This window comes from Balaenoptera physalus (assembly GCF_965194825.1).
Source record: "Balaenoptera physalus genome assembly, chromosome: 5".
Taxonomy (NCBI): domain Eukaryota; kingdom Metazoa; phylum Chordata; class Mammalia; order Artiodactyla; family Balaenopteridae; genus Balaenoptera; species Balaenoptera physalus.
In genome coordinates, this window is record NC_138884.1 from 125,017,783 (window position 1) to 125,029,875 (window position 12,093).

A 12,093-nucleotide genomic window follows, 5' to 3' on the forward strand; every position below is an offset into this window, starting at 1 on the left:
TGAGTCTTCTCCGTTTTTTTCTTGATGAGTCTGGCTAGTGGTTTATCAATTTTGTTTACCTTCTCAAAGAACCAGCTTTTAGTTTTATTGATCTTAGGTATTGTTTCCTTTATTTCTTTTTCTTTTATTTCTGATCTGATTTTTATGATTTCTTTCCTCTGCTAACTTTGAGGATTTTTTTCTTCTTTCTCTAATTGTTTTAGGTGTAAGATTAAGTTGTTTATTTCAGATGTTTCTTGTTGCTTAAGTTAGGATTGTATTGCTATAAACTTCCCTCTTGGAACTTTTTTTGCTGCATCCCATAGGTTTTGGGTCGTCATGTTTTCATTTTCATTTGTTTCTAGGTATTTTTTGATTTCCTCTTTGATTTCTTCAGTGCTCTCTTGGTCATTTAGTAGTGTATTGTTTAGCCTCCATGTGTTTGTATTTTTTAAAGATTTTTTTCTGTAATTGACATCTAGTCTTATAGAACCATGGTCAGAAAAGATACCAGATATGATTTCAATTTTCTTAAATTTACCAAGGCTTGATTTGTGACCCAAGATATGATCTATCCTGGAGAATGTTCCCTGAGCACTTGAGAAGAAAGTGTATTCTGCTGTTTTTGGATGGAATGTCCTATAAATATCAATTAAGTCCATCTTCTTTAATGTATCATTTAATGCTTCTTTTTCTTTATTTATTTTCATTTTGGATGATCTGTCCATTGGCAAAAGTGAGGTGTTAAAGTCCCCTACTATTATTGTGTTACTGTCAATTTCTCATTGTATGGTTGTTAGCATTTGCCTTATGTATTGAGGTGTTCCTATGTTAGGTGCATAAATATTTACAGTTGTTATATCTTCTTCTTGGATTGATCCTTTGATCATTATGTAGTGTCCTTCTCTGTCTCTTGTAATAGTCTTTATTTTAAAGTCTATTTTGTCTGATATGAGAATTGCTACTCCAGCTTTCTTTTGATTTCCCTTTTCATGGAATATCTTTTTCCGTCCCCTCACTTTCAGTCTGTATGTGTCCCTAGGTCTGATGTGGGTCTCTTGTAGATAGCATATATATGGGTCTTGTTTATGAATCCATTCAGCCAGTCTATGTTTTTTGGTTGGAGCATTTATTCCATTTACATTTAAAGTAGTTATTGATATGTGTGTTCCTATTACCATTTTCTTAATTATTTTGGGTTTGTTATAGTAGGTCTTTTCCTTCTCTTGTGTTTCCTGCCTAGAGAAGTTCTTTTAGGATTTGTTGTAAAGCTGGTTTTGTGGTGCTGAATTCTTATAGCTTTTGCTTGTTTGTAAAGGTTTTAATTTCTCTGTAGAATCTGAATGAGGTCCTTGCTGGGTAGAGTAGTCTTTGTTGTAAGTTTTTCTCTTTCATCACTTTAAATATGTCCTGCTACTCCCTCTGGCTTGCAGAGTTTCTGCTGAAAGATCAGCTGTTAACCTTTTGGGGATTCCCTTGTATGTTATTTGCTGCTTTTCCCTTGCTGCTTTTAATATTTTTTCATTGTATTTAATTTTTGATAGTGTGATTAATATGTGTCTGGCGTGTTTCTCCTTGGGTTTATCCTGTATGGGACTCTCTGTGCTTCCTGGACTTGACTGAGTATTTTCTTTCCCGTATTAGGGAAGTTTTCAACTACAATCTCTTCAAATATTTTCTCAGTCCCTTTCTTTTTCTCTTCGTATTCTGGGACCCCTATAATTCGAATGTTGGTGCATTTAATATTGTCCCAGGAGTCTCTGAGACTGTCTTAAATTCTTTTCATTCTTTTTCTTTATTCCGCTCTGCAGTAGTTATTTTCCCTATTTTATCTTCCTGGTCACTTATCCATTCTTCTGCCTCAGTTATTCTGCTATTGATTCCTTCTAGAGAATTTTTAATTTCATTTATTGTGTTGTTCATCATTCTTTGCTCTTTAGTTCTTCTAGGTCCTTGTTAAACGTTTCTTGTATTTTCTCCATTCTATTTCCAAGATTTTGGATCATCTTTACTATCATTACTCTGAATTCTTTTTCAGGTAGACTGCATATTTCCTCGTCATTTGTTTGGTCTGGTGGGTTTCTACCTTGCTCCTTCATCTGCTGTGTATTTGTCTGTCTTCTCATTTTGCTTAAGTTACTGTGTTTGGGGTCTCCTTTCTACAGGCTGCAGGTTTGTAGTTCCTGTTGTTTTTGTTGTCTGCCCCCAGTGGGTAAGGTTGGTTCAGTAGGTTGTGTAGGCTTCCTGGTGGAGGGGAGTGGTGCCTATGTTTTGATAGATGAGGCTGGATCTTGTTTTTCTGCTGGGAAGGAGCACGTCCAGTGGTGTGTTTCGGGTTGTCTGTAACTTTATTATGATTTTAGGCAGCCTCTCTGCTAATGAGTGGGGTTGTGTTACTGTCTTGCTAGTTGTTTGGCATTGGGTGTCCAGCACTGTAGCTTGCTGGTCATTGAGTGGAGCTGGGTATTAGAGTTAAGATGGAGATCTCTGGGAGAGCTTTCACCATTTGATATTATGTGGGGCCGGGAGGTCTCTAGTGGACCAGTGTCCTGAACTCGGCTCTCCCACCTCAGAGGCTCAGGTCTGACATCGGCTGGAGCACCAAGACTCTGACAGCCACCCGGCTCAGAAGAAAAGTGAGAAAAAGAAAGAAAGAAAGAAAGAAAAATAAATAAATAAACAAAATAAAATAAAGTTACTAAAATAAAAAATAAAAAAGGAATAAAGAAAAAGAAAGAGAGAGAGAGCAACCAAACCGAAAAACAAATCCACCAATGATAATAAGTGCTAAAAACTATACTAAAAAACAAGCAAACAAAAAAAAACCAGACAGATAGAACCCAGGGAGAAATGGTAAATGCAAAAGTATACAGACAAAATCACACAAAGAAGCATACACATACACACTCACAAAAGGAGAAAAAGGAAAAATATATATACATAAAAAAAGAAGAAAGGAAGAGAGCAACCAAATCAATAAACAAATCTACCAATGATAATAAACTCTAAATACTAAACTAAGATAAACACAAAATCAGAAACAAATTAAATGCAGAAAGCAACCTCCAATTCTACAGTTGATCCCAAAGTCCACTGCCTCAATTTTGGGATGATTCGTTGTCTGTTCAGGTATTCCACAGATACAGGGTACATCAAGTTGATTGTGGAGATTTAATCCGCTGCCCCTGAGGCTGCATGGAGAGATTTCCCTTTCTCTTCTTTGTTCGCACCACTCCTGGGGTTCAGCTTTGGATTTGGCCCTGCCTTGCTTGTAGGTCACCTGAGGGCATCTGTTCCCCGCCCAGAGAGGATGGGGTTAAAGTAGCAGCTGATTAGGTGGCTCTGGCTCACTCAGTCCGGGGGGAGGGAGGGGTACGGAATGCGGGGCGAGCCTGCGGCTGCTGAGGCCAGTGTGACATTGCAATAGCCTGAGGTGTGCCATGTGTTCTCTCAGGGAAGTAGTCCCTGGATCACGGGACCCTGGCAGTGGTGGGCTGCACAGGCTACTGGGAGGGAAGGTGTGGAGAGTGACCTGTGCTCACACACAGGCTTCTTGGTGGCGGCAGCAGCAGCCTTAGCATCTCATGCCCGTCTCTGGGGTCCGCGATGATAGCCACGGCTCGCACCCATCTCTGGAGCTCGTTTAGGTGGTGCTGTGAATCCCCTCTCCTAGTGCACCCTGAAACAATGGTCTCTTGACTCTTAGGTCCAGACATTTTCCCAGACTACCTCCCAGCTAGCTGTGGCACACTAGCCCCCTTCAGACTGTGTTCACGCCACCAACCCCAGTCCTCTCCCTGCGGTCTGACCTCCGAAGCCGGAGCCTCAGCTCCCAGCCCCCGCCTGCCCCGGCAGGTGAGCAGACAAGCCTCTCGGGCTGGTGAGTGCTGGTCAGCCCTGATCCTCCGTGCGGGAATCTCTCCGCTTTGCCCTCTGCACCCCTGTTGCTGCGTTCTCCTCCGTGGCTCTGAAGCTTCCCCCCTCCGCCCACCTGCCATCTCTGCCAGTGAAGGGGCTTCCTAGTGTGTGAAAACCTTTCCTCCTTCACAGCTCCCTCCCACTGGTGCAGGTCCCATCCCTATTCTTTTGTCTCTGTTTTTTCTTTTGCCCTACGCAGGTACGTGGAGAGTTTCTTGCCTTTTGGGAAGTCTGAGGTCTTCTGCCAGCATTCAGTAGGTGTTCTGTAAGAGCTGTTCCACATGTAGATGTATTTTTGATGTATTTGCGGGGAGGAAGGTGATCTCTGCGTCTTACTCCTCTGCCATCTTGAAGCTATCCCCTGGGAATGCCTTCTTAATATTTTAATAGATTATTTTGTATACCTGTTTCCATGCATGAAACAATTTGAGGGCCTGGAGAGGCTGCCAGGAGTGTTGAAGCACTCAGACTACAGCACTACAGTGTATTTAACAGGTAAAACTAATTAGAAATTTAACAACAGTTCTACAAAAAGAAGATATTACCATATTTTAAAGATATGATCAGTTACAATTAGAAAGCATGATCCTACAGGAATGCTATTTGTATTTATTCAGTCACTTATTCATTCAACAAATATTTATTCATGTTCCCTACTATGCACCACACAATGATTCAGGCTCAGAATAGATCACTAAACAAAATAGACAGAGGACCTTGCTTTTATGGGACTCACAATCTAAAACGAGGAGCTATTATACAATAAAAATGATAAATTAGCTTATTACATATAATTCAAATTGTAAGTGTTGTTTAAAAGAGAAAAAGGGGAGTAGGTTAAGGAGTGTAGGGAGGGTAGCTACAATTTTAATAGGGTGATCAGGATGGATCTCATTGAGAAGATGAAATTTAAGAAAGACAAGGCAGTAAGGGGTGCAACAATGGAAAAGGGAGGCCAGTTAGCAGACTTGGAGTTTCCAGGTAAGAAAAGATGGTACTTGGGTAAGAGTGGTTGCACTGGGCTTGGTGAGAGGTCATCGGGTTCTCAGAATATTTTTATTTATTGATAAACTGGTTGTGAGGTTTAACAGAAAGAAAGATTACTTTACCAAAACTGACTTTAAACTTCAGTCATGAAGCCGAATTTTGCTAAGCATGAAATGTTAAACTAGCATGACTGCCTTATCCTGGTAAGTGACTTTTATTTAAATGAAAAAATTACATGTGACTTCATCCCAAATCACTGATTTCACCAATGCCTTTTTTTTTTTTTTAAGTTTCAATTATATGACGTTAGGTAGAGTAAGCCTATGATTTAAATCCTCGTTGTACATTAGTATTACCTGGAGAACTTTAAAAAACTATTAGATGGCAGGTGCTACTCCAGAACAATTGACTGAAACTTTCCAAAGCTGACGTCTGGGTACTGATATTTTTTAGTTTAAAAGTTCCCTGGATGATTCTACTATGCAGCAGGATTAAGAACCCTGAAACATGGCCTGTCTGTGCTAAGTCAGGGGAGTAGTGCCCCTCAAAAAAGGAAGAATTTCATAACTTGATCTTGATATTTCATTAACATAATTTTAATTTTTTCTGAATAATTTAAAGGCAAAACCTAAGCAACAAAAATATTTTCTCCTTAGATCTCATGCTGAATAAGGGAGGCCATGTATAACAGCTTTTTAGCCAGCACTTGCAGAAATTAGCATTTGATCTAAGGAGATCTACACATTATTTCTGAAAGCGTTATTGATGCCAAGCCTAGTGTGAGGAAGGAAACCATGTTAATCACACGGGTTTCAGGTCCATTAGAAACACCATAGAGGGAGAGAAATTCCTTTTTTGCCAAATGGAAAATGTCAAAAAAATCAGCAGGGTTAAAAAGAATTGGATTTTCATGCTTCTAGGAAGGGGGAAAAGAGAAGCAAAATAGAACCTAAAAACATGCCGCCGATTCTCCTAAATAAGTCAATTTAGTATGTGTCCATCATTAATTCAAAGATATTACTCTGTTTAACTGACCACTTCTTTAAAATAAAAATATCTCCTTCTCCCGAATCTTCTCTCCACCTGCTGTTTCAAACTACAGATCTAGGCTTTGTAAACCATGAATCTGTCCTTACCTGCCGGTTTAAATCCTTCGATTCAGATTCCGTCTGTTCTTTTCTGCTGTTAATTGTTTCTACGTCCGTCTGCTCATTGGCAATGTTAAAAGATGTCGTTAAAAGAAAAATACAGATATTGAGATCACTTTTGAAATATTTTTCAGAACATGATGCGTTTTCCTCACTAGAGTATATGGAATATATGCTTTAAATAACATACCTATTATATAAATAAGTTAAATCTTTAGTATAAACAATGTAATGAAGCTTGATAATTCAGAATTATCTTGAGCATCTTGAGTTTATAATTATGAATACAAGCATACCTAATCCAATGGAATCAATGTTTTCTAGCAAAGTTGGTTATAAGAAAATTATTGTAAAAAGATACATTATTTAATACCATCTTTCAGGAAAAAAATCAAGGTGAATTTATATATATCCTGCATAAACTAATATGAATACACATACTATGAATACACAGTGATGCACATAATAACACTGAAATATCTGAAAACTCTAACCATGGAAGGGTCTTACATGGCATTTGACTCCAATACAGATGGCATACTGGAGAATACAGCCCATAATACATGTGCTGAAAAAGATAGAACCCTCTCCACAGTTGAGACTTCCCTGCTGCTCCAGGCCACTCCTTTTCCTCTACTGCCTGTGTTCCCAAGCACCTAACACACCACTTTTTGATTTTTGAAATCCTGCTTCCTTTCTCCTTCCTTTTTTATATATAATAGTAAGAATACAAAATTGCAATGTTTAACATCACACCATGGTATCTAACAATATTCTATATACCATATTTATCATACAGTCTTATTTCAATGGAAAATTCTTCATGTTTTAGGTATCAGGTTTCATTACATATGTAGATCTGGAGACGATAACTGATTTTACTTAAAATAAATTGTGGATTCTAGTTCCAGATATCCAGCTTTGAACCCTGGTTTGGACACTTATTTATTCTCCCTGTGCCTTGGGTGCATCACCTGGGAGATTGGGATAATAATAGCACTTGTTTATAAGATTATTGTGAGAATTAATCGAATTAATATATGTAAAACACTTAGAATTGTGCATAAGCATTATAAAGCTATGCGCTATTACCAACATATTTGCTATTCTCAACATTATTAGTATGGTGCTATGTAATGTGATTCCCAAAGAGATCAGTTCCTTTGACATTTAATAACAAAAGGGAAGAGTTAATTTAAATTCCTAAAGGCTTTACTGTAGATGAGGTTGAATGTCACCTCTTTAAACACTGCACAGTGAAAAGGCAACATGCAATAAAGAAAGAATATTCTATGGCTTGAAAATACAAGTTTGACCCATAATGCATATTTGAATAATCATTCAGAGAGTCTGGCTCTTGGGATGTGGTGTTTATAGTTCCTTGACATTTATTAGGTAGCATTGCCCACTGAAGAAGTGCAATGATAATTTGGAATGCATTGTCAGAAATATTTATAGAATGAAATTCATGAGAAGTAAATGAGAAGTACTATCAGAGTTCTTCATTTACTGCATACAGGAGATTTAGCTGCAATGACATATCTGATAGTCAATATAGAAAGCTCCAGTTCATATTGAAATTCAGAATCTTTTTAATAATTTTAATTAAAATTCAAAGGAGTCTAGTGAATTATACCATTAACCTTTCACCACTAGAATTCAAGGGATCACATTTTAGGTCGATATGAATAATGAGTTTGCTAGTCTCATCCAAATATCCTTTTGTACACCTCCCCATGCCAGGAACAGGATTATTAAATCATCATACATTTGGCAGTCTTTAACGAAAGAAAAGTAGGAATCAGGGATTTTGGATCAGGACTGTCTTTGATTGACAATGCTCTATGACAAATTTAGGGAAGCCTTTTCTTGATTTAATTCATTGCTATCAGTACCTGATTTATTTTTTTAAAAATCTGGAAATGGTTAAAGGCCTGCCAAAGAGGGAAGAGAAGCAGATTTTTTTAAAGTTTAAGAAAACAGAAATTTGTTCAAAAAAATTTTATCAGCGCTATCTGTGGTATGGCTGATTACATCTGTGTTTGCATTTTGTGATTGAAAAATAGCTAGAGGACTAGTGCTAATCACTGGGCAAATTATTATGAACTTCTGAATTTTAAAGCAAAAGAGAAAGTGAAAGCATGGAAAGAACCTGTGCGTGTTTGAGAAAGATTTTTTATTGGGGTTGAAATATTCCTAGATTGTACATAAGAAATAACCTGAATTTTAAAGGTGGGGGTGGCATTGTGAGGAATTTGAAGGCAATCAAAATCAGTGAAACTTGGCTAGTGACTGAAAAAACTGAGAAAGAAGAGAAGCTCTGAACCAACAGTGCTATATGACAAGTGAATTCCTTTTCACATGAGCAGAATTGAGATATTTAAAGACGAAGTGCAGCCTTCGTTTCTCTGAACAATAGAGAGGATTATTAGTCATTAACAAATTTGAGGAAATCTGTTGGTGACCTCCAAGAAAAAAACCCAAGGCAGCTAATGGCTGGTGACTGAAGTGAACAGCGAGTTGTTGTGGACAGGCTATTATGAGGAGGGAAGAGTGTTGCCTTCCCACATTAATTATTGTTTACGTGACAGAACATCCAATGAAATTTTGGAAATGACCTTGTTCCTGTTGGTCTATTTTGGAACAAATGTCACTGCCAGATCATCTGGTAAGAGATCTCTAAGGAACTATAGACATTTAGGTAGAAAACTAAAAGTTTTGAAGATATATTTGATTTTACCTCTTCTTATAATGGAAGATTATAACTTTAGAGAAGAAAGAAAATTGGGAGTGAACAAATGGTTGCTATGTAGAAAAACAAGATTTATTTTCTTTGACATGTTTTAATCTATGAGAATGTGTCCTTGATTTGGATTGAACTGTTTGGTGGGAACAAAGAACAGTGACACAGACATTGCCAATATAATCAGTAGGATTTTAATCTAAAAGTAGAGAGAGGGAAGGGAGAGAAAATGTGTTTGATTAAATTAAAAAAAAACCAAAAAACAGAGTACATACATTATGAGAACTAACTTTTATTGAATCCTTAATATACACTATAAGTTCTAAGATTCTTCCGTACATTAGCTTGTTTAATCATCTCCACTAACTTACTGGGTAAATTTTTATTTTCAATTTAAATCATCAAATGTAGATGAGGAAAATGGGACCTGAAGAAATTTAAAACTTGGTCGAGGTCATGAAGTTAGTAAAGAGGTAAAATCAGCAGTTCATCTCCTGAGCTCATGGACTTGAATACTATTCTGTCTGTCTGGCTGACATAAATATGTAGCAATTACAGAGAAAGTGCCAATTAATTTGGTAAAGAAAACATTGAGTGTCAGGAAAAACATTTATCCTCCCTCTAAGGTGACCAAGCAATAAACAAAATGAAGGTAAAATTTACATTGAGGTAACACTTTCCAGCCAGATGCAGAAAATGGATGATGGGCTTTAGGAAAAATTGGAAAAAAAAAAAAAAAAAAAACCCGACAAAGGAAATAGACAAGTTCCTATAGTAATGGGAGTTTCTTAACATGAGGATTCATCTGGAATCAAATTCTTTTCAAACATACAATTTGATGTGTTTATAACTGGTTGTATTAGTTTGCTAAGGAGGAATAGCAAAGTACTGCAAACTGGGTGGCTTAAACAAAAGAAATTTATTGTCCCACAGTTCTGGAGGCTAGAAGTCCAAGATCTAATTGTTGGTGGGGTTGGTTCCTTCTGAGAACTGTGAAGGAAAATCTGTTCCACACCTCTCTGCTAGATTTGATGGCAATCTGTGGCATCTTTTGCTTTGTAGATGAATCACCCTGATCCCTGCCTTCATGTTCCCATGGGGTTCTCTTGGTGTGTGTCTGTGTCCAAATTTTCCCTTTTTTATAAGGTCACCAGTCTTATTGAATAAGGGACCCACGTTACTTTGTATGACTTAACTAATTACATCTGCAATGACATAATTTCCCAGTTAGGTCACAATCTAAGGTACTGGGAGTTAGAACTTCAATTTTTGAATTTTTATGGGGACACAATTCAACCTATAACAGAGGACTTGAATAATGTTTTCATTTTTTAGAACACAGGACAAGTAATAATTGGAACTAGTTCTCTGAACTTAATGGTGACCATCAAATAATGGTGGTTGGATGCGTGGAAATGTTGGACGCAGGTAGTTGTAACTAAAGCAGGGAACACCAGGCAGATAATGTCACGTGAGCAGTGGAAAGTGCAGGAATGTAGATTATAATACGTAAGAGTAAAGATATTTATAGAATCTCATCCTGGGACTCTAAAAGGAAAAGCAGTTTGGCAGGGATTGATAACTCAAAAACAAAAACTTCCTAATAATGAAGGATTCCAACATGAATGAGTAAAAGTTGAGGAGGGGAGCTGGTATAGTGGCATTGCTCTTTCCAGAAGGAGCATTTTGAAGAGTTCAAGTTTATAATATAGAACATCAACTAACGCTCAACTAACACTTAGTTTCTGTTGATTTAGAGTGGAATTAGTCAGGTTCAAAACATGGAAATTAGTTGACACTACCAAGAACTAATATTAAACGTGTTGTAAACTTATATAAATTACATCGGGAAATCTATAACCCTGAGTAAAATGTGGTTTCAGAAAAATGTCAACAGTACCAAAGGGCTTTTTCAGGCATGTTAAAAGCAAAGAGAACACAAAACTAAGCATAAGCCTGCTGCTTGGGACAGATGGTATAATGTTAACAGACGACAGGGGAAAAACAGAACTCCTTCACTTCACAAAGTTTTAGCTACTTTGTCAGAGGAAATGATCCTTCAGCTAGAGAGGGTAGAGCCCATATTGTCAGGTGGGAATTGATCTGCAAGAGAGGTGAGATAATTTATAGAGTGGACCTGGTGCTCCAAATGATCCAGACAATTTGTATCCTCGGTTCCAAGGGAACTTGGGGAAGAGATGTCCACGTGTCAGCTGCTAATACATTTTGAGGACTTGTGGGAAACGGGAGGATGCTAGAAAAATTGGAGGCAGAAAATAACATCCTGGTTTCCAATTAATAGAAGACATAATAGATTATCTGTACTTCAGACTGGTGAGCCTGAAGCAATTCCAGAAAAAGATCTACAGAGCTGCAGTTTTACAAACTTTGGTTGTCCATGCCATATGGTTCTCCATACCCTGAGATTCTTAACAGAAACAATAAGTGTAGCAGTGCTGGGGGAGGGGCTGGAGGTGAGAAAGAAGAGGCACAGGGAGAGCTGAGTATCAGTCCTGAGACCTCAACCGAAATATCAATGCTTTGCTTTTTTCATATAAGACTTTGGTTAGGGTGAAGTATTCTATGACTTTTTTTAAAATCATGAAAAAAACTTCCCACATTATACAATGGACTAATAAGCCCTAGATCTGTGAAGAGCTGGGGAGGATTGCAGTGAACACTACCACCCACAGTGAATTGAGTGAAGATCAATAATGGGAGTTTCTCTTTCCTTTCTTTCTTTTTTTTTTTGTTGTTGTTCTTATTAATTTCCTTCCTCCAAATCCTTTGTTCCTTTCTTAATTTTTAATCTTCTTCCTTCTTTCCTCCTTTCCTTGCTTATTAAGTTTACCAGAGAATTTTCTAGACATGTAGAACCTGATTTTCTGCAAGACATTGACAATAACTTTTAATAGCATTTTTGTGGGTGAAAATGAGGGATGGCTTCTGGTATAATTAGGTAAAATTGTGACTAGTTGATTAATTGGATGCAAAGGTTGAAAATTTAATGAGCTCTTAGCATGAAAAGATATCTAACATGAAGTCTCAGAGCTCCATTCTCTTCACAGTAATACTCAACATTTTCAATTAATAACTTTATTTCAATTAATAAGGCATGCTGATCAAATTGGCACATTACACGAAGCTGTGAGCCAAAACAAATTTATTTTTAGATTCTTTCATTTAAAGTGCTTCAGCTGGCTGGAAGGGAAATAAAACATATCTCTGAACCCAGCATACCCAATGACCACACCAGCAGAGGAGGTAGGGTAGGTCACGCACTGGGGATGACAAAGGGAAGCTTCGCCATGCCTCTAG